Raw genomic sequence first — 15,981 nt, 5'->3', positions numbered from 1 at the left:
ATTTGCAGAAACATGGCTAATTTATGTGGGAATGGCTTTTCTGATTGTTAGATTGAGAGGAATGAAATATAACATTGGGTTAGGCTAAATTTACTGAAGTGTGTTCATAGAGAGTCTGGATTCAGGCAGCTGAAAGTGGCTGTTACTGTTTGGCCAATTGACTGAAACTTGAGCTCACTGGTTGTCTACACTCAATGAGGTTGAGATGTCAGAGCTTTTGGGAGTAGTTTTGCAGAAGAAATCCAAAGGTTTACAGAGTTGCAAACTTTGGAGTAGATTAATCATAGACAGCCTCACACTTCTCCACCTGCTTCACTCTAACCCTACAGAGGGCCCAGTGATGACTTCCTTCACGTAGGCATGGAGAGATACATCAGTGAGAGGAGCTCAGCATCTGTTAAAGACTGCATGATTGTGGTAGATGTTCTCTGGAGGCTAGGGATAAAGGCATCAGAATGCTTTGACTCTCTTGATGTAGGAAGACAGTGAGGCCCTTCAAATTTAAGTTTGTTGGGACTAGAAGTAGAACCAGAACATGTATCTCTTGATTTCCAGTCTGAGACCCCTTCATTAAGCCTCATTAGGTCCAAATCCATCAAATCTGTTCTGGCATATACTTCAAGACTCAAAGTCACTTTGGTTTTACATGTATATATTCACACATACTTGTTTTCTTCCTCACATTTGACTTACGAGGAGAAAATACTGAGACAAACTCTAACATCCAGAACCAAACATGGCAGTCCATTACAGTAGTGACTGCATGCACGTTTTTGTGGCTATCCAGCTACAAAGGCAGCACTGAGCAATTGTAAGAGATCCTATGACCTACAAAGCCTGAAAAGTTTACCATCTGGCCCTCGATGGAAAATGGTTGCCTACCCCTGCTCTAAAATTAAGAACACTGCAGATAGGGGCGCCTGGGTGGCTCAGTTGGTTAAGTGACTGCCTTCAGCTCAAGTCATGATCCCGGAGTCCTGGGATCGGGTCCCACCCACATCAGGCTCCCAACTTCATGGGGAGTCTGCTTTCCCTCTGACCTCCCCTCTCATGCTCTCTCACTCTCTCAAATAAATAAATAAAATTAAAAAAAAAAACCACTGCAGATAAAGTTTAAGTTTCAGGTGATCACTCTTCCTTTTGTCAGCATAAATTTGATAATACCGTGTTTTTGTGTTTATAGATTATTTGTCAATTTAAATAATCTGTGATTTCTCTGGTCATTAAGAATGATGGGGACAGGGACGCCTGGGTGGCTCAGTTGGTTAAGCAGCTGCCTTCGGCTCGGGTCATGATCCCAGGGTCCTGGGATCGAGTCCCACATCGGGCTCCTTGCTCGGCAGGGAGCCTGCTTCTCCCTCTGCCTCTGCCTGCCTCTCTGTCTGCCTGTGCTCGCTCGCTCTCTCTCCCTCTGTCTCTGACAAATAAATAAAATCTTTAAAAAAAAAAAAAAAAAAAAAAAAAGAATGATGGGGACAATTTTTCCAGAAGACTGAACAGAATGACTGACTCCTTGAGAAGGTGGGCAATTTTGTCTTCCCTTTTTTAATTTTTAAATTTTATTTAATTAATTTATTTAAAAATTTTATTTATTTAGGGAAGAGAGAGAGAGCCCGAGCAAGGAGAGGGGCAGAGAGAGAGAGAGATTCTCAAGCAGACTCCATGCTGAGCATGGAGCCTGATGCAGGGTTTGATCCCACAACCCTAAGATTATGACCTGAGCTGAAATCAAGTGTTAGAGGCTCAACCGACTGAGCCACCCAGGCGCCCCTCACCACCTTTTAAAAGTAGGCTCCATACCCAGTGTGGAGCCCAACATGGGGCTTGAACTCACAAACCTGGAATCAAGACCTGAGCTGAGATCAAGAGTCAGATGCTTAACTGACTGAGCTGCCCAGGCACTCTTGCCTCCTTTTTCACAGGTAAATCGTAAAGAGTATGATACCAGAGAGAACTTTTACGGGTCACTGGTACTATGCAAAGCTGCCTCCTGATGCCCCTTAATCCTGATGATTAAGAGGAAAATTTACTTTTATAATTGCTAACATTCACTATCTTAAAGATTTATTTATTTGAGAGAGAGAGAGCGAGCTAGCAGGGGAGGGACAAAGGAGAGGGAGAGTGAGAGAATCTCAATCATATGCCTCATGGAGTGTGGAACCCCATGTGGGGTTTGATTTCACAACCCTGAGATCATGACCTGAGCCAAAACCACGAATGTGATGCCCAACCGACTGAGCCACCCATGTACCCCAACGTTCACTATATTTAAAAAAAAAAACAACTCCTTCAATATAACTCTGTAGACCAACCACCTAAAGACAACCATTGTTAGTTGTTAATTTGGGTTCTTGATGAGCATTAGTTTTCATTGAAAAATGCTAGATAAAGACAAAGACTAAATGGAGGCATTCATTATTCTTATTGTTTCTAGCTTAGCGCCACAGTAATATTTATAGCATATGTAGTCAATAAATAATTAGTTGTCACCTCCCTCATTTTTTTCTTGAGGAATGTAAGATTGCATGTATTTTCTACAAGTCAAGAAACATGCTTATAACCAGGACAGGCCATTATTTCCTAAATTACTGAAGTCACCCTGGAGATGAAGTTGTTTTGAGATGATTGATTTTTTTCATTATCCCACCAGCCTGAATATTTACTGTTGTGTTCTTTTTCACCATTCATATTTTTAAAAAAATCTCTCAGGGAAATAGAAACAAAAAATGTCCCTAGGATCTGTCTCCATTTTATGGCTGCTCCGACACACTCCCTTGTCTAGCTTCTGTCTTTCCTGTGGAGCTCCATCACGTCGTCTTGGTCAGATTTTTCTTCCCAAAAAACACCACATAAGAATGCTTCCTGATGGACGGACAATGGGTACTGTGTCAGTCTGAAGACGTACTCCAATGCCTTTTCTCAAGTGATTAAACAAATATACTAATCGAATAGTGATTTGATTCTTCCTTCAGCTTTGATCCCCTTTGCTTCAGTGAACACTGTATTAATGTCTCGTTGCTGAAACAAATCACCTCAAGTTCAATGGATGAAAGTGACACACATCTATTAGCTTAGAATTTTTGGAAGTCAGAAGTCCAGACTGGTTCTCACTAGTTGGAAATCAAGGTGACTGCAGGGCTGTATTCTTTTCTGGAGGCCTCATGGGAGCATCTGTTTTCCCACTTTTTCCAGTATCTACTTCATTCCCCTTCCATCTTCAAAACCAGCAATAGCCTGTTCCGTCTTTCTCACGTCGCAATACACTGACACCGACACTGTGGGCTCCCTGCACATTTAAGGTCCCTCGTGATTACATTGGGCCCCCCATGGATGACCCATGGTGAAGTCTCCCAGGTCAAGATTCTTAATTTAATCACAGCTTAAGTACAGTTCAAAGTCCCATCGGCTATGTGAGGCAGCGCATTCACAGATTCTTGGGGATTAGGACATGGGCGTCTTCCTGGTGGGCGTATTACCCTGCCTGCCACAAACAGGTTCGCTCAAAAGAGTAGATAATGTCTGAAATGGACCAGACTCATTGGGGAGATTTTGTTTTCCTGTTGCTATTTCTCAGTTATACTAGTTTGCTACTTCAGCTGTCACCGGATAGAATACGTTTTGGGGATAAAATTACTATTCTTGCACGCCCCTTTTCAGGGCTGGCCTGAGGCAAATTGTGAACCCGCAAATGAATTAGTTTAGCCTGTCTATCCCCCCTCACCCTCCCTGAGTCCTATTTCTTCCCTCCCAGAACTCTGCTCTCGTTTCTTACTTGTAGTCTTCAACTAATCCTCATAAGGTATTTTGTAATAGGAGCTAAAAAAAATGATGCTCCTACAGATATTTTTACATTATCAAATGGTTTTTGAAAATTAAAAGACTTCTAAGTGTTTAGGACATGGAGTGGAACTATATGATCCCAAATCAGTAATATACTGATAGTAAATTATATTAAAATATTTACTCATCATATGCTATGCTAGTCCCTGGGGAGATTCAAAAGGAAAGTTCAGTTCTCAGTAAGTTGTTAATCTGGTCCATTTAAAATTCATATTATTGGATCAGAGAGCTTTCAAACCACCCATGTAAGTTCTAGTCCATTTGAGCTATACTATCATTTGCAAAATTAGGGTTTAAAACTAGAATTTTTCTTTATGGAATTGCTACGGACCTCTATTTACCAATGGTTGCAAATTTACTAGTACAAATGTGCCAGGGGAATGTAGCCTTCAAATTTCTTATACCTTCTGGTGGCAGAATTTGGGGAGGAAGTGGTGAGACATAAACTTCAAATTTGCCATTACCTAATGTCTTCTGGTTTGAATATTCTTCTCTGCATGATTCAGATTCTTAGGTGTAAAATTGATTTTCCCTCCTTCTCTATACTTCTAGAATGGTATTTGGTTGCATTTGGGGATGAGACTTATGTGACCACATGATTGTAGGAGGCTACATGGGCCTGTAGATTTTAGCTAGTCTTCACTGTGGAGTGGCCATTCTGGCTTTCTTCGTGGACATCTGCTGAAATGCTTGTGTGGTCACTTGGACACATGCTGGTATATATCCTGGTCCCAAATATGTTTCCAGAGGAGAAAGCCACGTATTTTGGCTTTGCATTCCCACGCTTTTGCTGATCCTCCAGCTCTCAGATTTTGGTCCCTTTATTAGAGCGTGTGGAAACCACTAGGTCTCCTGCATCCCTCATGTGTGGGGGCTGCAGGAGACCTGCATGTTGCTTCAGGCTCACTTGGCAGCATTATTTCTTCTGCATCATTCTGGATGAGGTTGTATGTGGCCCCCCAACTAGGGGCATACAATCTTTCAAGTATTGCAGGTAAGATTTCCAGGAGACACACTCTGAGGTGGAGATTTACATGCAGAAGTTTGTTGGGGAGGGCTCCCAGAGCCTACAGCTGGGTGGAAGTAATAGAGGAATGATCAGAGCAGGATAGAAGTGTGGTAGAATGCCACAAAGTCTCCTAATCCTGTAGAGAGGCTTTGGAGCTGAAATAAACCATCAAGGTGTCCTGAATGAAGGCAAGGGTCTAGGAACCCTCTATTGACCAGTACTGGATCAGTATTAGACCTGCATTGACCAGTCTTTGGGTGAGACTTGCTTCCTGCTGACCTGCCCCACCCTCCGGGGTCATTCCCTTGCATAGTGGGACTCTCTTCAGCTGAAAGCAGTTTCCTGAGAAATATTTAGTTGTGAACTGTCAGACATCAATATCGTCACCACCTAGGGAAATGAGTGCATTAGTATTGGAGAAGGGAGGAACTGGGGACCACACCATAACATCCACTATCCTGGGGAAACATGCCATTAGCTACTCCTGACTCCCAAATAACACACTTGGGATTGGCCCTCATCAATCTGGATATTTCTACTGTGTCTCCATTCCCCCACTCTGTCTAGGCAGTCTGCCCTGAGAGGCAAAAGAAGGGGCATAGTCATTTGGTGTTTTTTCTTTATTTCCTTGTCATTTCATTTTCTGTACTCTCCCTGGACAGTAAGTGTAGGCTTTCTTTTGTCCTCCTCCTCTCTCCGGTGGACTTCTCCTGTATCATGTTCTCAGGAATGGTGAAGGATCTGAGAGTTTGCCCTACTCTCAACCCAGCAAGTGAGCTTGCCACAACTTCATGATGTCTGGCTGAAGACATAAGACATCCGAGTCAGAGACTGAGGGCTTTATTACTCAACGCATGTGAGGTAGTATGAACTTTTTGCTAGTGCCCACTTCTCCACATGCTCCAGGTCCCATGGGAGAAGTGTTGATGGCCCTACCTGAGTGCTATGTACACAGTGGATTTATGTCACAGATGAGGAACTCCAAGCTTAGGAAACCCCTAATCTTCCCAAACTTTGAATCAGAGGGAAACATTATTTTCATTTTACTAGGCAGCAAACAAAACTACTCTGTGCTCCAGAGGAACACATTCTATCTTTCAAGACTGTTCTTTATAAAGTATCTTAGAAAGATAGTCCAGAATTAGAAGATGGTCAGTGCCTCTACTGTGATGTGATGTGAAGAAGTGTGAAGATTCGTGGAGAATTGTCTCCTAACACACACATCCCTAACCCATAAGCATTTTTTATAGCTCAACCTTAAAGGTTAGAGGATGTATTATTTCTGCATTGTGGAAGAAATGATAATCAGTGTTTCCTAGGCTTGACTATTGTTACAAGAGCTTCAGAATGCTAGAAACTAGGGATTATTAAGGATAAAATATATTGGCTTGCTATCACCCAAATATTGCCCAAATTATCTATTTTTTAAATTTTTATACATTTTCTATTTAAAACTTAGGAAGATCACAACTGTATGATGTTTGTAACACACAGATATTGTCTTGTCTAGGACCATAATGATCTAAAGACTGCATTTACCTGAATTGGCAAATTATTTCTAGGAGTATTTCATGGCTGTGTTTTGTCTTTTATTCTGACATATAAACTGTCAGGTAGTAAAGTAATTCCTAATATTAGTCAAGGGTAATTAACATTAGCCACTATAACAAATAATTCCCAAGTTTCATAGCTTAATAAAAAAACGTTTCTGGGCGCCTGGGTGGCTCAGTGGGTTAAGCCGCTGCCTTCGGCTCGGGTCATGATCTCAGGGTCCTGGGATCGAGTCCTGCATTGGGCTCTCTGCTCAGCAGGGAGCCTGTTTCCCTCTCTCTCTCTCTGCCTGCCTTCCTACCTGCTTGTAATCTCTCTCTCTGTCAAATAAATAAATAAAATCTTTAAAGAAAAAAAAAGTTTCTCTTCTTACTCAATCACAGAACAGAGTATTTCAGAGGCTCCCCTGCGGATTCTCCACCCCCACACCCCATGTTGAGTCAGGGACCCAGGGGTTCTACTTTTCAGTAAGACCCCCAGACACCTTCAGTGGGTACCCTTCATTTGGGCAGCTGGCTAGCAGAGTGTGGAGGACCCCAGGGGATGTTTTAAGAGACCAGAAAGTGAGGTATATCACCACCCATATTTCTTTGGCCAAAACAAGTTACACAGTTACATGCAAAATGTGGGGAAATATGATCTTCCCATTGTCGCTGTCATTTTCTTTAATAAGAATCTGTCAGTCAACAGTATTTATTGGTGATCAGCTTGGTGCATATCATTGTATTAAGCACCATGAAAACAGGAAGTCAAATTTCCCTTGCATGGATCTAGAAAAGTGTTCAGGCAAGAAGTCATTTTTGACTCATTCTTTTTAAGTAAATCTTTTTTTTTTTTTCTTTTAAAGATTTTATTTACTTGAGAGAGAGAGAACGTGCACAGCAGGGGTGGGGAGGTAGAGGGAGAAAAAGACTCCCTGCTGAGCTTGGACCCTGATGGGGGACTGCCCTGATGTGGGACTCGATTCCAGGACGCTGGGATCATGACCTGAACCAAAGTTAGGCAGCACCCAGGAGCCCTTATGTAAATCATTTAGTAATAGGTCGAGTCCAATGCTCCAATGCAGGTTAGTTTTTCTGTTTCGTTTGTTTGTTTTTTAGAAATTAGGGGTATATTTAACCCCAGAAGTGAGGTATAAATTATAGTATGTGTATCAGATAGCATGTTTTCTGGGTTCAAATATTAGGTGCCTAGATCCCTGGTAGTGATTGCAGACTGTCCTCCATGTTCAACAGCTGAAGCCACAGAAAGGGGTGGGTGAAAGCAGGGTAGGGAATTGGGTATGCCAGTTAATAGGCTAATTCTTTGCCTAAGCATAAAGAAAGATACTGTGTGTTAGGCAGTCAGTGACAACCTAAAGGAGGATGAGATCGGGGCTAGGGATCTGGGTCACGAGAAAACTATATAAACAAACAGAAGTGACAGGACATGATGATTGCCATCAAATTGGCAAGAACTGTTCTATAAAATAAGGGGAGCAGTGAACTACTGTGATTATGGAATATGTGATGATCTTTATGGTTAAAGAAGAGAAAACACAAGTTAGAAATTACTATGACCTCCTTTTTTGTTGCAACAGACACGAGTATATTTTCAACAGACTTGATGACCAAGCATTTAAGTAGCTGCTTGCTTTCTGAAGTTTAATTCTGTCCCCTCCCCCAACCCCCATTCTTATTTTTTAAATGATTCAGATAGTCAAGTAGCCCAGTGATGGTAGTGGGGAATTACTATTTGTCGAATGCCTGTTATATGTTGGGAACCACGATGACACTTAAAAAAAATGTTTCCTATTTAATTCTCATGAGGATGCTTTGAGGCAGACATGATTATCCCTATTTTAACAGAAAAGAAGAATGAAGCCCAGTGAAGCGGTATAACTTAATGAAGGACACATGACTAACTGTGGAATTGGAGCTAGAAACCAAGTCTTTGGACATGGTAAAGGGTTTACATTAAAATGGCGACATAAATTTAACTGGTTATCTGCCAGAGATGGTTGATATTTTGAACAGTTTATAAAGCGATGTAAAGTAAAATAAAAGATTGCTTACTTGAACTCTAAAAAAAAAAATGAAAGAAAGGTGAAATGTTGAAATGTATTGATTTGGCATCATGAAAATATGTGTACCTCTCACTCTACCGTTCAGGCTCTCATTCTCTTTCTCTTCCTTTCTAATTTATATCTCATCAATTTCTGGAAAAGCTTTGATGGAAGTTCTTGGCTGACTCCCAGGAAAGTAATAATGTAGTTAAACTGTTTTCAAATTTCTAACTAAATAGATTGCTTGCACCCAGATTGTGAAGAACTGACAACATTGGTAATAGAAAAATATCCATGTAGGTAGGACATGCTTTTGTGCCTCATATAAATGGAATCATATTATTTACATTTTCCATAGCCAGCTTTTGTGTTTGATATTACATTCTTGGGATTCATCCATGTTGTTTTGTGTAATATGTAGTTCTTTAATTTTTTACCACTATATATGAAAATTCCATTCTACACATATGCCACTATTTGTTCATCCTTTGAATTGTTGACAGACATTTAGGCTGTTTCCAGGTTTTTGCCATAACAGTAAGTTCTGGTGTGAACGCTTTTTTACAGGTATCAAGGTGCACATATGCGAGTGTTTCTGTAGGGGATATATGTTCTTAGGAGTATAATTGCTGAGTCATAGAGTAAGGGCATCAGCTTTATTGGATAATGTCATAGTGTTTTTCCAGAGTGAGTGTTGTGTCAATTTACACTCCCTACAGCCATGTAACAGATTTGATCGATTGATTGAGGTAGGGTTAACACACAGTGTTACATTAATTTCAGATAAACAACGTTGTGATTGGACAAGTCTATAGTGATGCTATAGCCATGGAACAGTTTTGTTTTGTTTTTTTTTTTAAGATTTTATTTATTTATTTGACAGTCAGAGATCCCAAGTAGGCAGAGAGGCAGGCAGAGAGAGAGAGGAGGAAGCAGGCTCCCCGCTGAGCAGGGAGCCTGATGCGGGGGCTCTATCCCAGGACCCTGAGATCATGACCAGAGTCGAAGGCAGAGGCTTAACCCACTGAGCCACCCAGGTGCCCAGCTGTGGAACAGTTTTATTTGCCCCACAACCGCATCTTACACTTACTCTTGTCACTTGACTCTTGCCAGTCTGGTCGGTCAGTGTAGTTTAAACTTGTATATCCTTGAGTAATGATGAGATTAAACATGGTCTCTTATGCTTTTTGGTCCTTCATGTTTCCATTTCTATTACTATCCAGGACCCTTGCCCATTTTCCACTGGGTTATTCGTCTTTTTATCATTGACTTGGACAATTTTTTTAACATATTTTTGAGATCGTAATCCATTGACAGTACTTTGTGACACAAATCTTTTCTTTCAGGGTATGATTTATCTTTTCATTTTCTAAATGGATTTTTCAGTAAACACAAGTATTAAATGTTAATCTAGTCAAATTTATCATCTTTTCCTGTGTAGTTTGTACTTACTGTGTTGTAGTTAAGAAAACTTTTCTACTCTAAGGTTGTAAGGATACTCTCTTACATCTTCAAAAATGTTTCATTTTTAACACATGATTTTCTTAATATATATGTGTGCTTTAGAAATATAATTTATTTTTTTTCCATATGGTTCAGAAATTAGTATCTATAAAATTGGGGTGTTCTTTCATATATCAGGTTTTATGACTTGTATAATTGAAAAGCAGCTCCCTGTTTTTAGAATATTTTTAGCCTCTTATTATGTGGTTGTGATTAAATATGTTTTTGTTGAAAACTGAACTGTGGGGGCACCTGGGTGGCTCAGTGGTTAAGCCTCTGCCTTTGGCTCAGGTCATGATCTTGGGGTCCTGGGATTGAGCCCCACATCGGGCTCTCTGCTCATCAGAGAGAATGCTTCCCCCACCCCCTCTCTCTGCCTGCCTCTCTGCCTAGTTGTGCTCTCTGTCTGTCAAATAAGTAAATAAATAAAATCTTTAAAAAAACAAACAAACAAACAAACAAACTAAAGTGTGGTTTTTAAGTTGAATTAATCTAGATCTGGTGGGCAGGAAACAGGAAGGGTGTAAAAGATAACTTTGATGAAAGGACACCAGTTAGAAACTTATCACAAATTTAAATAAATGAAGTTCTGAATTGTGACAGTGATAGAGTAATGGAAAGGACAAAAATGTGAGAAAACTTGAAGAGGAAAAACTGAATGTATTTGTCAAATAAATGAATATGGAAAGCAAAACAAGGTAAGTGGTAAGTGTGACTACAGGTTTTTTAAAAAATTTATTGATTTTATAAATATAGAATGTATTTTTATCCCCAGGGGTACAGGTCTGTGAATCCCCAGGTTTACACACTTCACAGCACTCACCATAGCACATACCTCCCCAATGTCCATAACCCCACCCCCTTCTCTTGACCCCCTCCCCCCAGAAACCCTCAGTTTGTTTTGTGAGATTAAGAGTCACTTATGGTTTGTCTCCCTCCCAATCCCATCTTGTTTCATTTATTCTTCTTCTACCCCCCTAACTCCCCATGTTGCATCTCCACTTCCTCATATCAGGGAGATCATATGATAGTTGTCTTTCTCCAATTGATTTATTTCACTAAGCATGATACCCTCTAGTTCCATCCACGTCATTGCAAATGGCAAGATTTCATTTCTTTTGATGGCTGCATAGTATTCCATTGTGTATATATACCACTTCTTCTTTATCCATTCATCTGTTGATGGACATCTAGGTTCTTTCCGTAGTTTGGCTATTGTAGACATTGCTGCTATAAACATTCGGGTGCACGTGCCCCTTCAGATCACTATGTTTGTATCTTTAGGGTAAATACCCAGTAGTGCAATTGCTGGGTCATAGGGTAGTTCTATTTTCAACATTTTGAGGAACCTCCATGCTGTTTTCCAGAGTTGTTGCACCAGCTTACATTCCCACCAACAGTGTAGGAGGGTTCCCCTTCCTCCGCATCCTCGCCAGCATCTGTCATTTCCTGACTTGTTAATTTTAGCCATTCTGACTGGTGGGAGGTGATATCTCATTGTGGTTTTGATTTGTATTTCCCTGATGCCGAGTGATGTGGAGCATTTTTTCAAGTGTCTGTTGGCCATCTGGATGTCTTCTTTGCAGAAACGTCTGTTCATGTCTTCTGCCCATTTCTTGATTGGATTATTTGTTCTTTGAATGTTGAGTTTGCTAAGTTCTTTATAGATTTTGGACACTAGCCCTTTATCTGATATGTCCTTTGCAAATATCTTCTCCCATTCTGTTAGTTGTCTTTTGGTTTTGTTCACTGTTTCCTTTGCTGTGCAAAAGCTTTTGATCTTGATGAAATTCCAATAGTTCATTTTTCCTTTGCTTCCCTTGCCTTTGGCGATGTTCCTAGGAAAACGTTGCTGTGGCTGAGGTTGAAGAGGTTGCTTCCTGTATTCTCCTCAAGGATTTTGATGGATTCCTTTCTCACATTGAGGTCCTTCATCCATTTTGAGTCTATTTTCATGTGTGGTGTAAGGAAATGGTCCAATTTCATTTTTCTGCATGTGACTACAGGTTTTGATATTGGGTAACTCTGGGTTTAGGAAAAATGATTATTTCAATGTTAAATTCTTTAAAATTGATGTGGTGACATGTATTGATTTACAAAGTATTTATACGTTGGAGGGATGTTTTTAATAAACTTTGTTGGTTTCCACATTCTTATTGTTTCATAGGAATTCTTTATATATTCTGGATACGAATCCTTCTCCCAGGATGTGTGTGTGTGTGGGGGAACTGTTATTATTTTAAATCTTTTTATGGTGTATTTGAGGAACAGATGTTCTTAATTTTTATATAGTTAAGTCTATCAATTATATTCCTTATGTTTGCCCATTTTAAGAAATTTTTCTGGACAGGGAGGTCATGAAACTACTTTGCTATATTGTATTCTAATTACAGTTTTAACCATCACATATAGATATTTAATCCATCTGAAATTTAATGTTGTGTAACGCTATCAGGTAAGGATACACCATCAATTATACCTCTTGTGGATACTCAATTGTTCCGGTACCACCTTGAAAAGTCCATTTGCCTCTCATTGATTTTTAGTACCACCTTGACCATATATCATGTGATAAATGTAGGACTTTATTTCTGAGCTTTTTACTAGATTTCATTTCTCTGATTGTCAGTCTGTGTCAACACCACCTAATTTTAATTTCTGTAAGTTCATAAAAAATATATGTAATAGGTTAAGTTTTCCAAGCTGTTTTTCTTCTCTTTCAGTAGAATAGCAACTTGACAATTTTTTGATCCTTGAACTTCAATATAAATTTTAAACTAGGGATGCCTGGGTGTCTCGGTGAGTTAGGCCTCTGCCTTGCTCAGGTCATGATCTCAGGGTCCTGGGATTGAGCCCAGTGTTGGGCTCTCTACTCCCCGGGGAGCCTGCTTCCCCCTCCCCCTCTGTCTTCCTCTCTGCCTACTGTGATTTCTCTCTCTGTTAAATAAATAAATAAATAAAACCTTTTAAAAAAATATTAAATTTTGGACTAAACCTGTTAATGCATACACACACAGCTGATGGGATTGTTGTTGCAACTGTTTCAAATTTACATAACAATTACTATGAATTACTACAATTACTGTGAGCTATGAACTTTGTGATATAAGTCTTTTAGTTCATGAGCGTGGTATACTCGTTGATTTATTTAGGTCTTTAATATATTTAAGTAAAGATTTATATTTTTGTCTATAATGGTTTTACATATTTTTATTAAACTTCCTTCTGAGTATTTAATGTATTTTTATTTTAGTTTTTAAAAATCTATTTTTTAACTCTGTATTATTGGCATATAAAATGCAATTGATTTTTTAAAAAAGATTTATTTATTCTAGAGCAAACACACTGCAGGGAGGAGCAGAGAGAGTCTGGACCAGACTCTGCACTAAGTGCAGAGTCCAATGTGGGGCTCAATTTCAAAGCCCAGAGATCATGACCTGAGCTGACACCAAGAGTTGGACGCTTGACTGACTGTGCCAGCCACGTGTCCCATAAAATGCAATAGAGATTTACTCTGCACATTTAATAAACTCTTTTCTTATTCTAGAAATTATTTATAGATTCTGTTGGATTTTCATAATAGTCATACCACTTAAAATGATAATATTTTAATTTCTTCCCATCTTTAGTGTTTATTTCTTTTATTCCCTTTAGATACTAGCTAGAGACTCCAACACAAAGTTGAGAAAAAGTGGACATTCTAGTCATTGTTTTGATCTCAAATGGAATGTTTTTTATTATTAAGTATGATGTTTAGTGGTAGTTTTTTTTGGTAGATCAGGTGAAAAAGTTTGCTAATTAAAAAATAAAAAAAAAAAGCCAAGGCTGAATTGTTGGACTGGAATAAGAGAAAGGAAAAGGGGAAAGAAAACAACACTGAACTTTTAATTCCAACTTTTATATTTTTAATTTCCAAGTGTCCTATTTAATTCCATCCTCCCTCCTTCCTCTCTCTCTCATTGTCTCTTTTAAAACCAGTTTAGTCTTTTTTTAATGTTTTATTTATTTATTTGAGAGAGAGAGAGAGAGATCATGGGGTGGGGGAAGGGAAAGCAGGGAACCTGATGCCAGGGTGAATGCCAGGACCCTGGGATCATGACCTGAGCCAAAGACAGATGCTTTGACCCACTGAGCCACCCAGGTACCCCATGACCTGAGCCAAAGACAGATGCTCAACCAACTGAACCACCCAGGCATCCCTATCTGCTCAAACTTTTTGAGGCCTGTATTGGCAATTTATACCTCCAGTGACTATTTGCATTTGCTTTGCCAAACATTGGGGAACCCTACCAACATAGATACGCTTTAGATTTTCTTGCTTGAGGATTTTTTGTTTTTTATTTTTTATTTCATTTTATGTTTTGATATTCCCAGGTAGTATGAGCTCAGGTGAAGGCCAGCTTGTGGATATGAATTCCAAGGGAGGATTTAATAATGTTTCCTTCTACCTAATACCACATTTTATAATAAGCCATTTTCCTGATTGTCTCCTGGATTTATTTTTAGTTCACATATACCTTGTGGGTGTAGGCCTCTGGGGTACCTGATTTATTAAGACATCTCCTGTTAGATTTCTCATCTTGGTCAGGTGCCTCTTAGGATTTGTCTCCTGTTACCTATAAATACAGAAGCTCAAGTTCACCTTCATAGGCAAATGTCCTCAAAGTGAAAGCTAGATTCAAAGCTCAGGTTGCCTCTCTGGATTCCTATATTCATTTAGGTTTTGGTTTCTGAGCGTCCTTATTCTCTTGCTAATATAGGGATGTACTTAAAAATTTAAAAATTATTTTAATTATTTTTAGTGGGAGGGTTGGTCATGTGTCAAGTGTGTCATATTACTGGAAAATGGATTTCTTAGAGTCTTTGAAAATAACTTATCCCTATAATAAAGTTGCATTGGTATGAAAAGATTGGGGGTATCTGTATGAATAATACATAGTATAAATATAAGATCAGAGACTAAACACTTATTCAATTATTCACTCTTATACATATTCACTGGGCATTCTGTGAGGTGCTGTGTTACACTGCAGAGGAGATCAGTAAGTATACGGAATGGTCCCTGGACTTTAGAGATTGTTTATATCCTTTATAGATATAATGATAAATTCCATAAAGGTGATATAAACTAAATACTCATACCCAACTGGGAAACTGAAACAAATCACTGCAGAAAGTGATACTTTATCTTAATCTATAGGATAGACAGAGAGAGATGAATGGCCGTTCATTCCAGGTAGAAGGACCAAAGAGCCTGAAAAAAGGTGCAGAGTTAAAAAAGCATGGAATGATTTTGGATAACTATATGCTTGACTGGATCATAATGACTTTAAGGAAATGGTTAATGATAAGAAGGGAAAGTCAGGCTGAGGCCAGAGTGTGAAGGGCCATGAATTCTAGGCCAAGCAATTTGAACTTAAATTAGTAGGGGGACTGAGTTATTAATAGATGAACCTCTCAGTTTTATATAGTTTTAAAATGTGTCATTTATGGGAGACTGATAGTGGAATCAAGACTTACTCAGCTAATCTCTTGCAATTATAAATAGGTAAACTAATGATGTATGATATGCTGGCTAATTGAAAATAATAGTGAGAAAATAAATAAAAAATAAAGCAAATATATAAAATAAATAAACAGGGGTAAAAGAGGCTGGGCTGAAGTATGGGAGTGCCAGACAGCAATATGTGGATATTTTATTCTGGTTCCTGAGGATAGTGGGATGTTATTAACATAATTACTTTCATTGCTTAGAAAAAAAATATTTGTTTTCTGAATAGGTTTGAACCAACGTCTTGATATTTCCTTCCATGAGTTAAGATTCAAGCCCGAGTTATAACTCTAAGGACACAATATTTAGGAACTAATATTTCCCTCATTTTACTGGGCTGGTTCTTACTCAAACTATTTTGATCATTTTATCTTATTTTTTTGGTCATGATATTAGTTTAATGGAGCATCCCTATAGATTTCTTAGGTCAATTCATTTTGCTAATAAGAAAAAGAATCTTTAAATGCCAATTAGGATTTGTGG

The 15,981-nt window shown here is 39.0% G+C and overlaps 1 long non-coding RNA gene across 2 annotated transcripts in view; it reads right to left on the bottom strand.

The window, feature by feature from the left end:
• LOC131829325 (uncharacterized) overlaps nucleotides 1-15,981 on the bottom strand; it is a 37,923-nt gene that overhangs the window by 5,718 nt on the left and 16,224 nt on the right. The window contains exon 3 of one of the 2 annotated variants that reach the window (XR_009352824.1): nucleotides 4,305-4,913. The exons of the other annotated variant lie outside the window; for it this stretch is intronic. This is a non-coding gene — a long non-coding RNA (uncharacterized LOC131829325). The remainder of the gene's footprint in view (nucleotides 1-4,304; nucleotides 4,914-15,981) is intronic. 2 annotated transcript variants of the gene reach the window in all.

Source organism: Mustela lutreola, chromosome 4 (genome assembly GCF_030435805.1).
Source record: "Mustela lutreola isolate mMusLut2 chromosome 4, mMusLut2.pri, whole genome shotgun sequence".
NCBI classification, from domain to species: Eukaryota; Metazoa; Chordata; class Mammalia; order Carnivora; family Mustelidae; genus Mustela; species Mustela lutreola.
Note: the sequence above shows the minus strand (reverse complement) of the source record. Positions and strands in the feature narration are given on the sequence as shown.